An 18,183-nucleotide genomic window follows, 5' to 3' on the forward strand; every position below is an offset into this window, starting at 1 on the left:
TTACACTGCTTCTGGAATGTTCTCGGACAGTACCGTCCAGTAGAACTTTCCATAATAATAGAAATGTTATATAACCGTGCTGCCCAATACAGTAGCCAGAAGCCCCATGTAGCTACTGAGCAGTTGAAATGTAGCTAGTGTGACTAAGGAACTAAAGTTTAATTGTATTTAGTTTAATTCGTTTAAATTTAATTGGCCACAGTGCAGTTATGAGGCATGTTGCATGCGTTAAAACAAAACAACCTGTAAGGCAAGTCGTATGTGCCTGCCCCCCTTTATAAAAGAGGGGGAAATCTCAGAGAAGTTAAGGAACTTTCCAAGAGTCACAGAGCTAGCAACTGGCATGTGGTCAGACAGGATTTATACCTCCCACTTTTCTCTGATGTCATGCCCAGGGGTTCTTCTTCCACATCAAACTATACAGCACTGTGCTATACTGTACTATACTATATTATACTCTATATTACTATTATTCCTTTGAAATCTATCATTACAACTAAATATTGTAATATGCAGATAGAATAAACTCTAACCCATTCTCTCCAACAGAACAAGATTAGCTAACTTGACTTGTACCGAAGGAGAGAATTCACAATTGTCTATGGATAACTCAAGATCCCCTTTGCTCTGAAGACACTTCAGAGTAGGTCTCGACCTTGTTTTTTCATCCTCACCACTGAGACAATGGACGATGACCTCAAAAGAGCAGTCAGCTATCACAGCAAGCTGGTAGTTTGGGGGCAGTAGCTCATTTCTTCCAGCAAACTTAGACTGAATTGATTTCCCAACACATGTTTATAGATGTGCTCTCCTGAGTTCCACACACAGAGAGCCATTTCCTTTTTGAACAGCTTGTCTGGTTACATCTTGTAGTAATTTATCTGCGTGCTCCCTGCCAACTGGTTTGTAGGGAAAACATGTTTGATGCATAACAATAGATCATTTGGGGATAAATCAAACTCTTAATGAAGTCCTGCTTCTCTTCAGCCAGGCATTTTGCTCAGAAGTCTCTCTTGGGCTCTGGTGACTTGAGGAAAGGGAATGTGGGTGCCCCAACCTTCGAGACAAGTAGGCGCACAGAAAGTGATTTTCTCCAAGACAAGACTAACGACACAGCATCCCTGGGGTCCCTTCTCATGGAGTCCAACTGAAACCACTGAAGTTGGATTGGAGACTAGAGCCTGGAGACAGTTCAGATTAGACCTATGTTTGGAAGAAATGAGAGATCTATTTTGCCCAAAGCCTCACACTTTCCTTGGAGGGACGCCATGGCCGCCCACACACCCTTGTCTTTCCCAGTTCCTGTAAGGAAAAAGAAAGTTACAAGGAGATAGAAAGTAGAAAGAAAGAGGGAAAAGTGGGGAAAGAGAGAAGAATGAACTGAACAGAAAATCGAAAAGAAAAAAGAAGAAAGAGAAAGGAAGAAATAGTAGGAAGACACTGAGCAGGAAGGATGAGAGAAAGAAGAAAATAAATATCTCGAAAGTTTCCATTAAAAACCAAATGTATCATAAGCATTGTTAATAGTTATTTCTAGCTGAGTCCCTGCCATGTGCCAGACTAGGTGCTCCTAAACACTGCTAAGGACCCAGAGAGACTTAGAAAGCTTGAGAAAGCAGTAGTTACTGTCTCCAAAGACTTTATCCTTAGCATCTACACCACAGATGCCACTAAGAAGCCATACGATCTGTCTTACAGCTATTTTGCTCTGGATATCCAGAAGTGGAGGAATCAGAGGCTGAACTGTGGAGGGAAAAGGCACGATGGGAGAGGCAGAGTAGCTGATATAAAATGTTTAATCATATCATTCTGTCCTCGTCTGAGGACATGCATCACCCATAGACATGCTTAAATGCCAAGTAAAACACGTCTCGCGTTTTGAGTCTGAACTCATGAACTCCCCCCGGGAGCCCTGCAGGGGCTGGTATATGCTTTTCATGGAGTTGGGGGTGCATTTAAAGCTAAATTCTGTGATTGTTTTCTAAGGAGAAAAATGATCTGCATTGGTGCTTTTCTTTAGTGAATGAGGAACTCTTTCATCAAGTCAACCCCTTTCCCCAGTCTTCTCTGGCCCCCACTGCCTCCAGGATCAAGTCCAAACCCTTCGTCCAGAAATCCAAGGCCTTCCACGGGCTGGCTCCAGACGGCCTTATCAACAGTGTTTTTCCACCACTCTCCACTCTGAACTATCAACTCCAGTAAAGCTGGTCTGCTCCCTCTTTCCTCCTCCCAGACACACACACACTGGCCCTGAGAGGACAAAGGACGGCTTCTTCAGCTTCCTCTGCCTTTGCCCCGTGATTCCTTCCACCTGGAGTGCTCTTTGCTGCCTCTCACTCTCTTCTAAACCCTATGTAAACTTCAAAGCCCCACCAAAGTCTCTTTAGGACAGGTTCTCTGACCATCCACACCCACAATGATCTCTTCCTCCTCTGCCCCTTCATGATAATTCAGTTTTGGTGCCACTATGATGGCAGCTACAGGTTGTCATTCAATGATGCCTCAAGTCCCTGGGAAGGAGATTATTCCCTCTGTCCTGCTATGCTCCCAGCTCTCTTGTATTCCTTTTCTTTCCTTGTATTCATGTCCATCAACATGGTCCTGCTGTCGGTGCCTCCTTGTAAATTGGTCTGCATCTGCCATCTCTCCTTCTCATTTGCCAGGAAGCCAGATTACCAAACTGCCCCCAACCCCAGTTAGAGAGAACCGCTCCCTCCCCTCTCTTCCCTCCCTTCTCCTCCCTATGAGGATTGGCAAGTATTTACTATAATGTTTATTTCATTCTGTATTGCTATAGAAATTCATGTACGTTTTCTGTCTTCTCCACTGGATCATGAGCTCCTTGATTGTAGGGATTCGGTCATGTTTGTTTCCCTCTCAGTGCCTACCACAGTGGGCAATGTACAAATGACACTCTATAAATGCTTATGAAATGTATTTTTATCATTACTGAATTTCTCAATTGTACCTTAAATATAGGCACATATGCTGAATGAAGGCTTAGAGAGCCTATTTTTTTGCACACAACCATTTCTGCAGAGACAAGAAAGATCTGAAATATTTAGGGTAGGGGTCTTCTCTCCCCTGTGCATAGGCTTCATTTTCACATGGGCTATTCTCTCACGGTGGAATGGTTCCCTTAAGGAAATTCATGGTATTATTTTCCTAAGAAGGGTGGATATAAGACAAGTGGGGTAAATTTCTCCTAACTCATGGACATCTGAGGAGTAGAAACCGAAGACATCAGCTCTCACCAGAACTAGAACTGAGCATGGCCTCAAGGGGCAAATCTGTGCTCTCAAACTCTCAGGGCCACCTGGTGTCTTATCACGGCCTCTTTTGGTGCACAATTTATTCTCCTCTCTCAGTGGGTTTTCTCCACCATGAAGCTCAGCTCACACAGGGCTTTGTCTTGCTGTGATGCTAAATGCATTTGGTAATCTTCAGTTTTCTCCCCCACTAGCTGGCAAAAGTTGCTCAGTTTTCTAATTCCAGCATTCTGAGTGAAGAATGCAATTACCCTTGCTTACTTTTCCTTGCCAGGCCAGAAGTCCTGGCAAGCTTCAGGACGGGCCAACTTTGATTCGGGTGCCATCCCTGGTGAAGTCAGCCACAGGTGAGGTGTGGAGGGCCAGAGGGAGAGGTAACATCAGGGAAAATATGGCTGCCTAAGCCCGTCCTGTCAACAGCCCTGTGGGCAGGTACAAACCCCCTTGCATTGGACTTGTCTCTGAAGACAGACACTGTCATAGCAGGGTAGAAAACATAAATTATAAATGAGCCAAGCAGTCTGGTGTAGAGCAATGGGAGATGGTGGCTCCAGCAATTGTTAACATGGGGAAATGGTACCAGAGTTTTCCGTTTTTAAAGAGAAGCCATAAGTATGGATTTTAGTGTGAAGTTCCTGAGTTTTAAAGCTCATCCAAACTTATCTGTTCAAGCCAAACCAAACTCATCTGTGGGTGATATTAGCCCTGCCGGCTGTCAGTTTGCAGGTCCTACTTTAAAAACTGGTGTCCAAGGGCAGATCTTCTGAAAGGAAGGTAAATGACCTATGAGCAACTGGCCCGTTATTATAATTCATTTCCTTTCACTCTAGTTATTTGCATATTAACCCCCCACTATGTGTCTACTGACCGACTTATTAAAATAAGTCACTTGCTTTGTATTGTTTTGAGATTAACACTTGCTTTTGCATCATTTCAGAACACTTCCAACTTCTTGCCCAAGTTCCCATGATACTACCTTCAACTAGGAGAAGACAAGGCTCCAGGAGGATTTAAGTTTGAGGTTTCGTAAAACATCAGTTTGGGGATATGATGCCTTGTTAATGACCTTCTCCTCAGGTTTCTCAAAGACCACCCAGGCCTCTGGCTTGAAGATAAAGCCAGGACTAAGGGCCAGCTGGGTAATCAGAAAAAGCAAACTTCATGCCTTGGGAGCTGTAGAAGGTAGATTTTTCAAGGTTGGTCACAGAAGCCAGAACAATGGGCATGTCTGTGTGCTTGGGGAGGTGTGGAGAGATGGAAACTGGAAACGTGATTACTGAGCTGACTAAGTTGTTTGCAGGATTATTGTGCTTTACTGAAAATTCTCTGGGAAGCCCAATGGTTATGGCAAATTTCCAGAGGCAATGAGTCTTGGCTATTCCTTCCAATCAAGAACAAAACTAGTCCACGGGGTGATTGATGCTTAAATATCTCTCCAAGAGAAAGATGGATGTGGTCCATATGATATTTTCTTCAGAAATACCTGGTTTGGGAAGAATCAATGTCAAACATTATTTTTATACCATAAGATTGGGAAAACAAAGTCCCTGAGGGCCCGTTCAATGTTATATCCCAGAGATGAGCCTTGAGAAATATAGTCAATGCAAACATTGCCTAGAGCATAACTGTGCTGTGGTCTCCCCCTTCTTTTTAAAACCTCTGTGTGTGTGTGTGTGTGTGTGTGTGTGTGTGTGTCTGCCCCGTGTGTTTTCTTAAAACACAGTATTTTATAGAAAAGAACACATATTTGTTAAGTGTACCTCTGAACAAATTATCACAAAATGAACATATCCATATAACCACTACCCAGACTAAGAGATAGAATACTACCAGCACTTCAGAAGCTCCCTTACTAGGCCCCCTCCCAGACATTAGCCCCCTCCAGCTCACCATAGATAGTCACGTCTTGATTTCGAATGCATAGATTAGTTTTGCCTGTTTTTAACTTCAAATAACAGGAACCATATTGTACATATTTTTCTGTGTGTATTTATTGCAATGGTTGATTCATTTCCTTGCTTTATAGCATTCAATCATATGACTATAATGCAATCTTTCCGTTTTACTATTGATTAAAATCTGATTTATTTCCAGCTTGGGACCATTAAAAGTAACGCTGGTACGAAATCCTCAGTCAGACTTCAGGTACCCATATGGATGAATTTCTGTTTGGTCTATATCTAGAAGTGAAATTGTTGACTCATAGGATAGATGTATTTCAACATGGGTAGATACCATTAAATAATTGTCTAAAATGGTTATACCAATTTACACCAATGTGTAAGAATTCCTTTTGTTTTTCCCTCTCATTCTTTAAAGACAAACTCCATCTCCTACTTCCCCTTCAAGCCTTTCTTGATAACACCACCCTCATTTATTGCCTGCTTCTGCAACTTCTCTAGCACTTAACAGCATTTTTCCAAAATGTTCTAATATTGAGTCACTGGGAATACTTGTTAAAATTAAAAATTCCTGGACCCCACCTTGGTAAGGGCCTGGGGAAGCTGCATGGTTCCTAACTACCCCAGCTGATCATCAGGGAATTTGAGGAACAGCGAATATCATAGAATTTAAGAGAAATAGATAAAAGTGGTCCCAAGTTATGTTCACTCTAAGTAGGAATAATACCGAAATATGACCCGTCGCTTATTCAGCTTCACAAAATATTCTCTTCCTGCCATCCCCTCACCGACTTCTAGCCCCAAGAATTTCAGAAGATGTAGATCCTAGAGCCTTCACCTGTTAAACAACCCAACTGGACAGCTATGTGACCTTGCTACTCAAAGTGTGGTCCCTGTACCAGCAGCAGCAGCATCACTGGGAACCTGTTAGAAATGCAGAACTTCAGGCCCACCCCAGACCTACAGACCAGTATCTGAAGTTTATTAAGACCCCCAAGTGATTTGTATCCACATAAAAATTTGAGAAGCAGTGCTTTGTTATGTGTGTGAGGGGAATTGTACCAGATGGTCTGGGGGACCCCAGGACTTAAGCAGTACAGAAAGGGCACGAGCTTTGGAACCAGTCAGTCTTCAATGAGTCTCAGCTAATAGGGAAGTTACCTAATTTCCACCTCATCTAAGGTCACCTGTAAAGTGGAGCTAATAATCCCTACCACACTGAGATGTTATGGGGATTAACGAAGTGATCTAAGTAAAGTACCTGCTTCATAGTTAGGGCTCCCCCATTGATGACAATTTGCTTTGTACAGTGTCTGGTACACTAAAAAGTACACTCAAAATGTTATCACTACTGTTGGTCTTGGTGGAGGTGGTCCAGATTATATTATATTATTATTATTATTATTAACCTCAAGGAACTTACAATCTAGGAGAAGGAAACACAGTAAATCCATAAAAAGCTTAAGGAAGATGAAAGATTATAACTGCAAAGGGATCTTTCTCCAAGTCAGAGGTCATACAAGAAGGATTGTAAGCATGTAAGTATTAAATATATTTCGGGGCAGAGCAACTGACATATCTAAGCATTTAGCTTATGCCAGGCATAGATATAACATTATCTCATCCCATACACCCAACTACAAATGAGATAGATACTATTCAAATTGCTCCCACTTTACAAAGGAAGACAACTGAGCCCCACAAGGTTAGCTAACTTGCCCAAAGTCACCTTAATGTTAAGTGGCGGAGCCCAAACTTGCTCCACTGACTCCAGAGCACACACTTTTTTTTTGGATAGGTAAGAAGTGGATTTATTTCGAGAGAAACACACTCCGTAGACAGAGTGTGGGCTACCTCAGAAGGCAAGAGCGGCCCCAGGGTATGGGGTTGTCAGTTTTTATAGGGGTGGGTAATTTCATAGGCTAATGAGTGGGAGGAGTATTCCAGCTATTTCAGGAAGGGGCGGGAATTTCCAGGAATTGGGCCACCGGCCACCTTTTGATCCTTATGCTTGGCCTTGAAACTGTCATGGTGCCCGTGGGCACGTCATTTAGCTTGCTGATGTGTATACTGAGGCTCAAGGTCTAGTGGAAGTGTCCGCCACCTTGGACCCATTTAGTTCTAGTCGGTTTATGTCCTTGGGCTATGTCATTCTTTGAAAGGTTGTGTCCTGCCCCCTTCCCTCCTGTTTCATTCCCCCCTCGGAGATTTTATCTCATATTCTCATGGGAAGCAGAAGGGCGATGGTCTGTCTTCTGTAACTGCTTCAAGGCTGAGTAGGGGTGTCGACCCTGCCTGTCAGGGAGTAAAAATCTCTGGATGTGGAGCACATACTCTTAATGGTGGTGATGCTGAACAATCTTCTTCAAGTGACTTAAGAGTCTATGAAAGCAAGGGAAACAACTGTGGCAGGAGTGAGTTGAGGGGCTTCACAGAAGAGACTATGATTCACCTGGAGCTATACAGACTCATTAGAATTGAACAGAGAGGTATTTGAGAAAAAGATATGCTTATAATACTGGCAACACTTCGGACGCAAAATTATGTCTCAGTTCACAAAGTGTGTTCAGAAACACTCATTCAGGGCTACTAAGATGGAATATAAATTTCCCTGCCTTGATGATCTTAAGGCTATAGCTTCTAATTTAATCCTGCAACTACTATATAAAGTTTTCTCTGTTTTTCAGAAGAAGGAAAAGAGAAGTTCAGTGGCTTGCATAAGACAAGGGGAATGGAAGGTGCTGACGCTGGAACTTGAATTCAGATCTTCAGAATCTAAGTTTAAGGCAACGATCGTTTCTTCCTTTAGGAAGATCTAGAGGCTAGAGTGACCAATCTTTATGGTTTGCTTGGAATAGAAGAGTTTCCCAGGATGCAGGACCTACAGGAAATTCCCAGGTACACCTGGATGAGCTGGCCACCTCAATAGAGACCTAAACACAAAATCCATGCTTGTTGTAAGATGCACCTTTGGTTGAACCAAAGGGTTTTTTGTGCTAAGGTAGGGTGTGCTGTTCTCACCAATCAGAGATCCAATACCGCACACTTCACCTGCTCTCTACTTAGTCTGCACCAACATAATGGCCAAAGGGACAGGCTTTCTCTGAGCACTGACTGTAGTTCAAAATTTTCTCTCTACTTGCTTCTTCCCTCCACATTTGTTATGGTGTGTGTCTAGGGCGTGTGATGTGCCAACACAGTGATGAACAGAACAGGTAAGATTCTTGCTTTCACAGGATTTACTTTCTTAGCAGGGCTTTAAAAATGGCCGGGGGCAATGGTGTGGGGGAGGTTGGGTGGAAGAGATTCTGGAAGAGCAAGAGATCGTTCAAATCACATCAGAAAGACTTTCTGGCAACCAGAAATTAATCCTGGTTCTAATATTGGGGGTGACCTTGCATAAAAAGACATTGTCTTTGTATTGCTTCAAGGTCTGACTACCGACTGTTCCAATAGAGAAAGTAGCCAACAGACTGACCTTGCTTTCACAACAGCTCATAGTAAATGTGAGGTGCACGTAGTATCTTAATAATGTTGAAAAGGGGCCACTTCTAGAGGATGTTTCTTGGGAGCAAATTCTTTTCCCAGTAGCCTGCACTGTGCAACCCACGCATATGGGCATGCCAGCTCTTGTTGGATATGTTTCCAGGAGGGAAATGGTACGCAAAACGAGTCTGAATGCTAGATAGGGTAGGTAGGTGGTGGCCCAGGCAAGGGACAGTGATGAGAACTTCTCCGCAGGGAGGTCATGCTGCCTTGGTTCCTCTGGCTCTCCCAGGAGTTTGGGGGCTTAAAAATATGTCTTCCAATGTCTTAATGGACAAGGATTGAATGATCAAATTCACGCGTCACTGGCAGCAGCATAAGCGAACGTCCAGAGGACTTATCCCAGAACACAGAGAGGATCCATTTCAAGTTCTAAGACCAACCAACTGAAGCTTGGCATTCCCTGAAAAATGTATTCCAGCTGGTTTCAATCCACACGAGACACCAGCATGTGTGTGCACGCATGTTTATGTATCTACTTATTAAAGAAAATGCACTTGGTAAGCAGGAGACCTCCATTCATCTTCCTTTTGCTTGAATGGCTGTCTCCTGGAGAGGAAGATCCATTAAATGTCAAGAGTAGATTATGACTCTGGGCAGTCCAAGGAGATGAGGTAGGTAGCTGGCTTTTGCACAAGAGAATTTAGAAGATTATCAGAACACCTAATTAGGAGATATTTTGTTAAGCTCTTCCTGCCCGCTTTCCTGTAGATAATGGTCAAGCTGTGGGGCCGTGCGTGCTCTGTTCCTTGAGGGAATCAGGCAGCATCCTTGGCCTGATGCACCCTTCAAGTTAGCGACTCGAAGTAAACAACTGATTTCACTAATCTCGGAGGCCTTTCTCTGGTGTCTAATAAGTATAGACTTCCTCTCAGCATTTGCCTTTTCTCCGTGGCTCCCTTATGAAATGTGATGCTAGCTGTAGAGTTGGAAGGACAAAGGAACTAAGTGTAATTTATTATCCAGGATTGTTTTCAACCTTTTTCCAATTATACACATTTTTCTTTTGGCTTTGGCAGACCTGGGTTTATGAGGCTGTTCTTCTGGTCACTAATGGGCTGAAAAAATGGGCCCCAAGTATTCCTTAAGGGATGTGTTACTGGCCTTTAGTAACTTGTCTATGGCATTAGCTCTGTTGAATACAGTTAATTAAATGAGAAAAGTAATACTGACTCCTGCTTCTCCCCCACTGTCTGCCCTCCCGCCCTCCACGTACACCAAGGCTTAATATGGGATCATTTCATTTAGGGACCAGGAAGCTGTCAGAACAACAGAGATGGAAGCCCAGACTGGGTTGGGTGCACTCATTGGAATTTGTTTATTTTTTCTCACCCACTGGGGAGGAAAGACAGAAGGCCTGCAGTTTAAAATCATGGGGGCAAAAAACAATGGGCTGGGTGACAGGGACTCTGGTTTATGGTCCTGGGTTGGAGGCTGATTTGATGTGTGACCTTGAATAAATCATTCATCTCACTGTATTTCAAGTTCCTGATCTGTAACGGGGGGAGTCATGAGACACCACCACCACCCCCTTGTCTAATGGATTGGTTGTGAACCTGAGGCTCATTTCTTTATCCTGCTCACTTACCTGTGGGCATTCTCCAGGATTCAGGATTTGTGCCCCATTGTTTTCATGTCATCCCTCAGTGATCTTACCCTTTGTCAGAGCGTTAGGTCTGGCATTTTTGCAGGTAATCACAAAATCTGTATCACCAACTTCAACTTCTCTCCCAAGATGTGATCTTATTTAGCCAAAATGTTCACTGGAAATTTTGAGGTGGATGATTTGCTTTATAAAATATACTTCTCTATTCAAAACTCACCCAGGCCACACTTCAATCTTTATATAGGAACCACAGGCACGGCCTAAACAGGGTGTGGGCTTCGAGTGTTAATTCAGTACTTCTAACTCTGTGACTTGGGTAAGTCACTCATACACACCAAGCTTGAAATGGAGATGGTCAGTTTCCTGTAAATGGAAACGTCTTGGCAGACTACCTGTTACATCACAGACACTCAATACATAATATCATTCGTCCTATCCTTGAGCTCATTTGGAATTTATATAATGCCTTCAACTCAGATTATCTTTTATGTCTATTACACGAAGTTTTCAAATACAGAGCAAAGTATACAAACAGCTGACTGTCCAGTAACATTCTAGACACTGAGCCTTGTTTTCCCATTGAATTCCATTATTAATTTGGAGATAAGTCCTGTTGGAGACAAGAATAACTTTTAAGTTATCCCAGATTGCTAAGGATATATGCAATATATATGTAAGAATGCAGCAGTTTCTGAAGCACAAGAAAAACCATGAAATGTTTGTGATAAAATGTTAGTATTAACATTCAAAAATTCATCATTCACAGAAAAATATATGGAAACTGAAAATACCATGTCTAAATTGTGGAAAACAATGCAATACAGAAGTCTCCTTCTTACCAGATTTGAGAAATTTTCTTACTGATTTTAAGGTACTGTAGCACTGGTGGTCTCCTAGCTAATCAAGGACATCCCTTATGTCCTTTCTTTTTAAAGCTTCCTCAGACCTTTGAAAGTAATGGCCTCCCTTCAGAGACTACATTTATACGTTTGGCCACAAAGTATAGTAAAAACAAACAAACAAACTACGCCCCCCACACCGCCCCAAGGAGGGAGGTCAAAAAAATAAAAATGCAGAGACAAATGGAATTGATCTGGAAGGCCTGGGACTCAAGTATGTTAAGTAAAATTTCTAATTCTCACCTGTCCTTCCTAGAGCCAGTGCTGAGAACAGGTCCCTGCCCTGTCTGTCTTCGTTACTGTTGTTGTCATTTTGTTGTGGTTTCAGAACTTTTCTATTTGTGGAAACTCAGTGCTTCAACGTTGACAGTAAAGTGAAGGTGAACATATTTCTTTCAAAATAGACTCTGCTCTCTATTGTAAAGTTGTAATAGAAATATAAATACCGAGATTAGTGAGATTAATCAGGGATAGTGGTATCATAAACTTTGCGATCTCTCTATGGGAGATAGAGAAGACATAAATTATTTCTTTTTATACAGCTAGGAAAACAATGAGAGACCAGTTACATTATTTGCTCACAACAAAAATGAACATTTTGATGCCTTCTTAAGTGGTGATTTACCACTAGGATCAACCTGAAAGTCACGATTTTCCTATGAGTAAGAAAAACACATGGAACACACACACACACACAAACACACACACTCTTGCACATATATCCCTAACTTAGATATGATGCTTAAAGGAAGAATTAATGGAATGAAACACCTTCAGCTCATGGTAGATGTCTTGCTTCCCTACGAGATGAAAGAACTTTTAACACTGGAAAGTTCTAACTTTAGATCTTTTAAGCTCCAGTGGGCATGAGAGCCATTCAGCATACTATAAATAGACTACAGCCTCTACATCAGGAAAAAGAGACTAATATTTCCAGAATCTTCTGTAAAGATTCTCTAGCGCCTAGCTTAATTTTGATCATCTGTCTCTATTAACAACAAAATGTATCCCTGGAAATTTATGGTAGAAATCTAGTTCTCTGTCTTTTATGTGGTTACCATTGCCAGTACTTTCTTACATTCTGGAAAAGGATGTTCAGAGAATGGGTGGATATTGTACGAGTGATGCAAGCATTAGAAAAGTGATTGGGTTTGATGAACTTGGATGTTCTTGTCCACCCTAAGATGCTGGGATTCTGTGTTTTCTTCTTTATTCAGCTGTGATGACACTATTCATGTTTCCACGTTCTAGAATGTCATTCTTTTAGTACACGGGAAGTGGGAAATGAGTGTGTTTGTGTATGAGTTAGTGCATGTGTATGTGTAAAAATCATTCAGGAGAAAAATAACCAATTTTTACATTCATTAGAAAATAACTGATTAATAAACCAGTTTATTTTGGTTTAAAACATTCAACTCCACAGGACACGGTGCAAACCTAACTCTGTCAACACCACCCAGAAACCTAGGTGTGCCATACGAGGTGACCAGAGTCATTTTACAATTGGAAAAGTGAAAACTAGAAGAAGCCCGAGTCACAATGTTACACAAGGACTCAGGTCTCTGGCATTTGTGTTCTACAATTTTCTCAGTAAACTCCCATTTTTTCATGTTGTACTACACCTGATTTTGTTGACAGAGATCACTAAAGACCAAAGTCCCAAACTGCATGGGACGGTCATCATGATGGCATGGGGGAACCCAGGACGAGATAGTTGTTCACTGCAATACCGAGAAGGGTAAGTAGTCTTGAGTAGATTTCAGTGTTATTTATATTTTGTCCACAAGATGGTAGCGTACACTTTCCATTTAATGTAAAGCTGGTCCGTGATCCTAATTTCCCGTAAAGTAGAGAATGGTTTGTGTTGAACTGAGGTCAGCCACTCTGGATATCCTTCAGGATTTTTTTTTTTTTTATTGTGATGAATTGTTGATTTGGAGTATATTTAGCTCTGCTATAGCAAGGTGGAGATTCATCCGAAATAAAGAAAACCCCGAAATGTATTGCATTCCAGCTTCTTAGAGGAAAATTGAGAAGTGGGAATACTTTAGACATCTAAAAACCACACACCAAGGATCAGATACTGACATTTTCAAAAATACTACCTTAGTACGTCATGCAAAAGACATCCAGGATGTCAAGTTCAATTAATCTTGGGTGAAATTTTGCACAGTATCGAAGTTCCTTCCATGAAACTAGTTCAAGAGGGCTATAGGTGGTTTCCCCTCAAATCCAGGGGGAAAGATAGACCTTAGATGCTATGAAGTTTCCATGAGCTGAATAAGAGGGCAGCGTCAGCAAGTTGGCCAGCTCTTCTGCTATGTACCTCCCTCCCTCATCCAGCCTCCATGCCAGAGGGACAAGACACGGATGGGAAAAACGTTTGGCCCCGTCTGCTTCCATTGACCAGAGGGCCTCCTTTGAGGTTCATCTCTTGGGCTCACATCATCTTTTTGTTTTTGGACTCTTTCTAAAATGAGGAGCTCAAGTTGGATTTCCTTTCATCTTACTGTATTATTTTCAAATTAAATTAGGTCTAATGCTCTGTACCAGAACTGCAAAAGCAAGACTCCAGGGCATCTAAGCGACTTCCCATTCTGTTGTCCAGAACAGCTGAGTACCCCATCTACGAAGGAAAGAGGGAAATAAGCCAGGAACAGAATTTGGGACAAGATAATAGCAGAGGGCCAGGGGGGAAACCCTGCTGCCCCAACTCAGCAGTTGTCTTTCTAGTGAGCTCCATAACCGAGTTAAGATTTCAGCCCTCCATGGTCTAGCCTCATCCTAGCTACCCATTCCATACTCCCTACTCCCCAACAGGCATCCTCTGATCTAACCTAGAGAGCTCACCTCACTTTCCCTATCGTTTCTTTCATATTCTTTTTGGCTTCAGTAACTTTGACCTGAATCAGAAAATTCATAGCTCCAGCTTGCAAAGAAGAATGTTCTCTAAGAAGCAATGCAAATAGTGGGTGTGGTGAAATTTTTTTCCAGGAGATAAAAGAATATGGAGAAATGATTAAGAGTGAGAGAGAGAGAGAGAGAGAGAGAGAAAGGAGAGTCCTTTAAGATATGGAAATCGCAACTTTCAAGACTAACCATGATTATGATTGGGTAACTCATCTGCTCTCCAAAAACCTGTAGTATTTTCCCTTCTAGGCTAACACATTTTATCATGACATCTGCCTAATTATATGGCAAAGTCAATGTAACCTAATGAGGCTTTCTGTTCCCCATAATCTTGATAGGTTTTCTTTTAATTGTAAATAATACCTTAAATTTTATGTGCTGGACTGAATATTAACAAGAGGAGTTCATCTCGACAATGCCACACCCTGAAACTTCCAGAAGCCCTATGCCTGCTCCTGTGGAGGATTGTAAGGATCTCTTAATGCCAGGGTGGAGCTGGGATGCTGCAGAAATGTGAGAGGATGGAAAAACCACGGCGAGAGAGGGGAGACAAAGGGCTGGCTTCCAGTGACCATCACTGACTCAGTGAATGGACTGGAAGGGAACACCATCCCCTGAATTCTCTGCATTTTTGTGTTTGGGTAGTCATAAGATTGTTTTCCTTCTAGAAGTGTCTACTGGTCTTTCTAGATGGTGTAAGGCGAACGGAAGGTAATAGTAACACAGCCCTCAGGGTAGAGTTAAGTGTTTTGAAACGCTCGTCATCCCTTATGTCCACTTACTCGCTCACTCTATTATCTATTTATCATCTATCATCTATCTATCCATCTATCTATCTGGATCGTACTTTACATATTGTCCTATAACCTGCTCTTTTTATGTCATAATATATCATAAACTTTTTTTCCAGGTGATTCAATAATTTTTCCTAAAATGTGATCTTTAATAGATGCATTACATCCTGTCACATGGAAGCACCAGTTTTCATTTGCTTAGTTTTTTAGCCATTCGTTATAGTTGCCACCTAAGGTGTTTAGCAGCAAATTTGTTTGACTGAAGTGGTCTGAAGATGGAGTGAATGATAGATCTCGAAGACGTTGCCACCTCCTTGCCCAAGGAGAAGGGAAAACAGAGGCTGGACTGTACACATTGAGGAGGAACCTTAGCCCTGGATGGGTGAATAGGCCACACCCTCCAATCTGAGAGTCTCAGAATCCGGCTGCCTGAATGAGCGTCCAGTCATCCAGACTGGAGAACTGTGGGAGGAAAAAGCAGACAAGCAAGAGGGCCGTGAGCTATTGTTCAAACCTCCTAAAACTGTGGACTGTTTTCCATTGGAAAGGGGGTTTGGTTTTCTGCTCCAAAGGACAACATGTGCTTGGCCTCACAGTCACCTATAAAGGCAAGTATCAGTGGACCTGAGTTCACGGGAAGATTTATGTGTGGGAAACTGGTACAGCATGAGGCCCACACTTAAGATTTGCAGATGTTCTGCACATAATATCATTCCTCTGTGTGGTGAAAATGAAGAAAATGTTCCGTTCTTAGTTGAGAATCTAGGTGGAGTCACCCAGCAAGAGGCCCGGCCCAAAAAAGAGCCCATGGATGTAGGAGGTGGGCCAGTGCCTGGACAGAATCACTTGTGTGAGGGAATGGAAGCACACTTCAGAAGGCTCTTTGTGCTACGTGTAAGATGGGACAGATTCTAAGTCTTATTACTATTATTATTAGATGCCCTAGTTTCCTCTTTCACTTCAAATTTTGTATTTTTCAATAAAATATAAATTTTCTTCCATAATTCTTGAGGGGAGGCATGCAAACAGGAAACCAGTAGGTTCCCATCTGTCTCTAATTCTCCCCCCTTCCCTCCACCATGCACCCCGCTGCTGTGGGAAAGAGAAGGAACACAGGAAAGTTCAGGTGCACTTCAGTGACTCTTTGCACTCACTCAGGAACAAGGAGGGCTGGGGTAAAGTACCAAGAAGAATGAACCAGAATGTGCCTACTGCCACCACCCCATCTTTTAAATCTGAGCTTCAATTCAAATCAGTATTTACTAGGCACCAATTCTATGTCAGGGACTGCTATGGAGTTAACTCTAACACAAGGAAGCCCTGTCCCCTCCCCCACCCACCAGGGGAGGGGCCAGTCCTAAGCTTGGTCCCTCTGCCCCTAACGCCCGCCCAACAGGGGTCAGTGGCCCAACAAAGAAAATGCTTGAGAGGCTCTGAATTTTATAAACTCAAGGCCGGAGATAGAGGGACTGGGTAAAAAAGAAGAGAAGAGAGAAGGCGCACACTTCAATTCCACTCCAATATTTAAAGAAAGGCAAAGGATAGGTAACAATCCTTTAGTTAGTTAACCTCTTGGCCATTTCTCCCCAAGCAATTAATATGATACAATTCTTAATTTATTTTATAGTTTTTAGAATTTCAGATAATATCTATAGAATGAAAACTGGATTCCTAATTACAGGATAGAAGTTTAACTAAATAAGTTTACATTCAATCCAGTTCCTATATTCTGTGGTTAATATAGTCTTAACTTTGATTTGGGGATTCTCTACGAGCTGCTTTCCTAAAGCCCCACAGATGAGGTTTACTGGGAATTGGCTATAGTTCTGATTCTTGGAACAGACTTTCTTTTTTTTTTTTTTTTTTTGTGGTACACGGGCCTCTCACTGTTTGTGGCCTCTCCCGTTGAGGAGCACAGGCTCCGGACGCGCAGGCTCAGCGGCCATGGCTCACGGGCCCAGCCGCTCCGCGGCATGTGGGATCTTCCCGGACCGGGGCACGAACCCTTGTCCCCTGCATCGGCAGGCGGACTCTCAAGCACTGCGCCACCAGGGAAGCCCCAGACTTTTTTTTTTTTGTAGATTTGTAGACATGGCAGATACTGCTAGTTGTTGACTCAATGTTGATCCATTCTGCTATCACTGAGTCTTGATTTAGTTGGGTGTAGAAATAGTCACAGCTAAAACTACATTTCCCAACCTACCTTGCAGAGGGGGTTGCCATGTAATAGGGTCTGGCCAATGAATTAATTACAGGCAGAAGTCACCAGTGGGGCTTCTCAGAAAGGCCCCTAAATGGGAAAGAATCAACCAGCAAGTGTTCCTTTTGCCTTTTGTCATCTTCCTGCCTCCACACAATGGCTGGAGTCCTGGCAGCCATCTTGAGAGGGTCACTTTAAGGATTGCAGAGGGGAAAGCTGGAAGGAACCTGTGTCCTTGAATGACATCATGGGCTGCCTTTCCAGCTCTGAACTGCCCATCTCTGAACTTCTTTCACATGTGAGAAAAATAAACCTTATCTTATTTGGGCCATCACTAACTATTTGGATTTTCTGTTTTAGATAGCCAAACAAGTTCCTAACTAATCAGTGGGTAATTGTTTTTATTGTCAATCCTTGCTGGATTTTTTATTTATACTTTTTTTTAATGTTCGCACTCTTGGAGTTTATTTTCATATTTGCTTACTTGGAGTTTAGTGGGCTTTTTGGAAGGATGGGCTAAGGACTTTTTCTAGGCAAAGAAAGTTTTAATTAATTTTAGTTTGCTGTCCTCTACCTTCCATATCCATCACCTTCACTTTAAAGCACAACTGGAGTACAGTAATTTGCAGAGCTTCTGGCCAATGCCTAGCAGGAATTCACCTAGGACAGCTCTCCTGGCCCACAATGGAATGTGGCCTACCTCTACAGGGTGGTTCTCTGAAATTCTGAACTGCACAGCTCGAGTTGTTACCCGACCTGATGGTTACCTGTTGCTGTCTCGTCTAAAGTGCTTTGCTCAAGGGAGCTCTACTTCCAGAATGCAAAAGTGCAGTGGTAACCGGATGACTACCACCACTATCACCACCATCCCACAGGTTCCTACCCTGCTTTCTGGAGAAAACACTTTGCAATATGATATTGAAAGATAGATCAGAGGCGGGATGGCATCTTGGACAGCTTGAGCTGCCATAGGAAATACTGTAGACTGGGTGGCTTAAATAGCAAAAGTTCATTCCTCATGGTTTTAGAGGCTGGGAAGTCTAAAATCAAGGTCCCAG

This window comes from Phocoena sinus, chromosome 10 (assembly GCF_008692025.1).
Source record: "Phocoena sinus isolate mPhoSin1 chromosome 10, mPhoSin1.pri, whole genome shotgun sequence".
NCBI lineage: Eukaryota > Metazoa > Chordata > Mammalia > Artiodactyla > Phocoenidae > Phocoena > Phocoena sinus.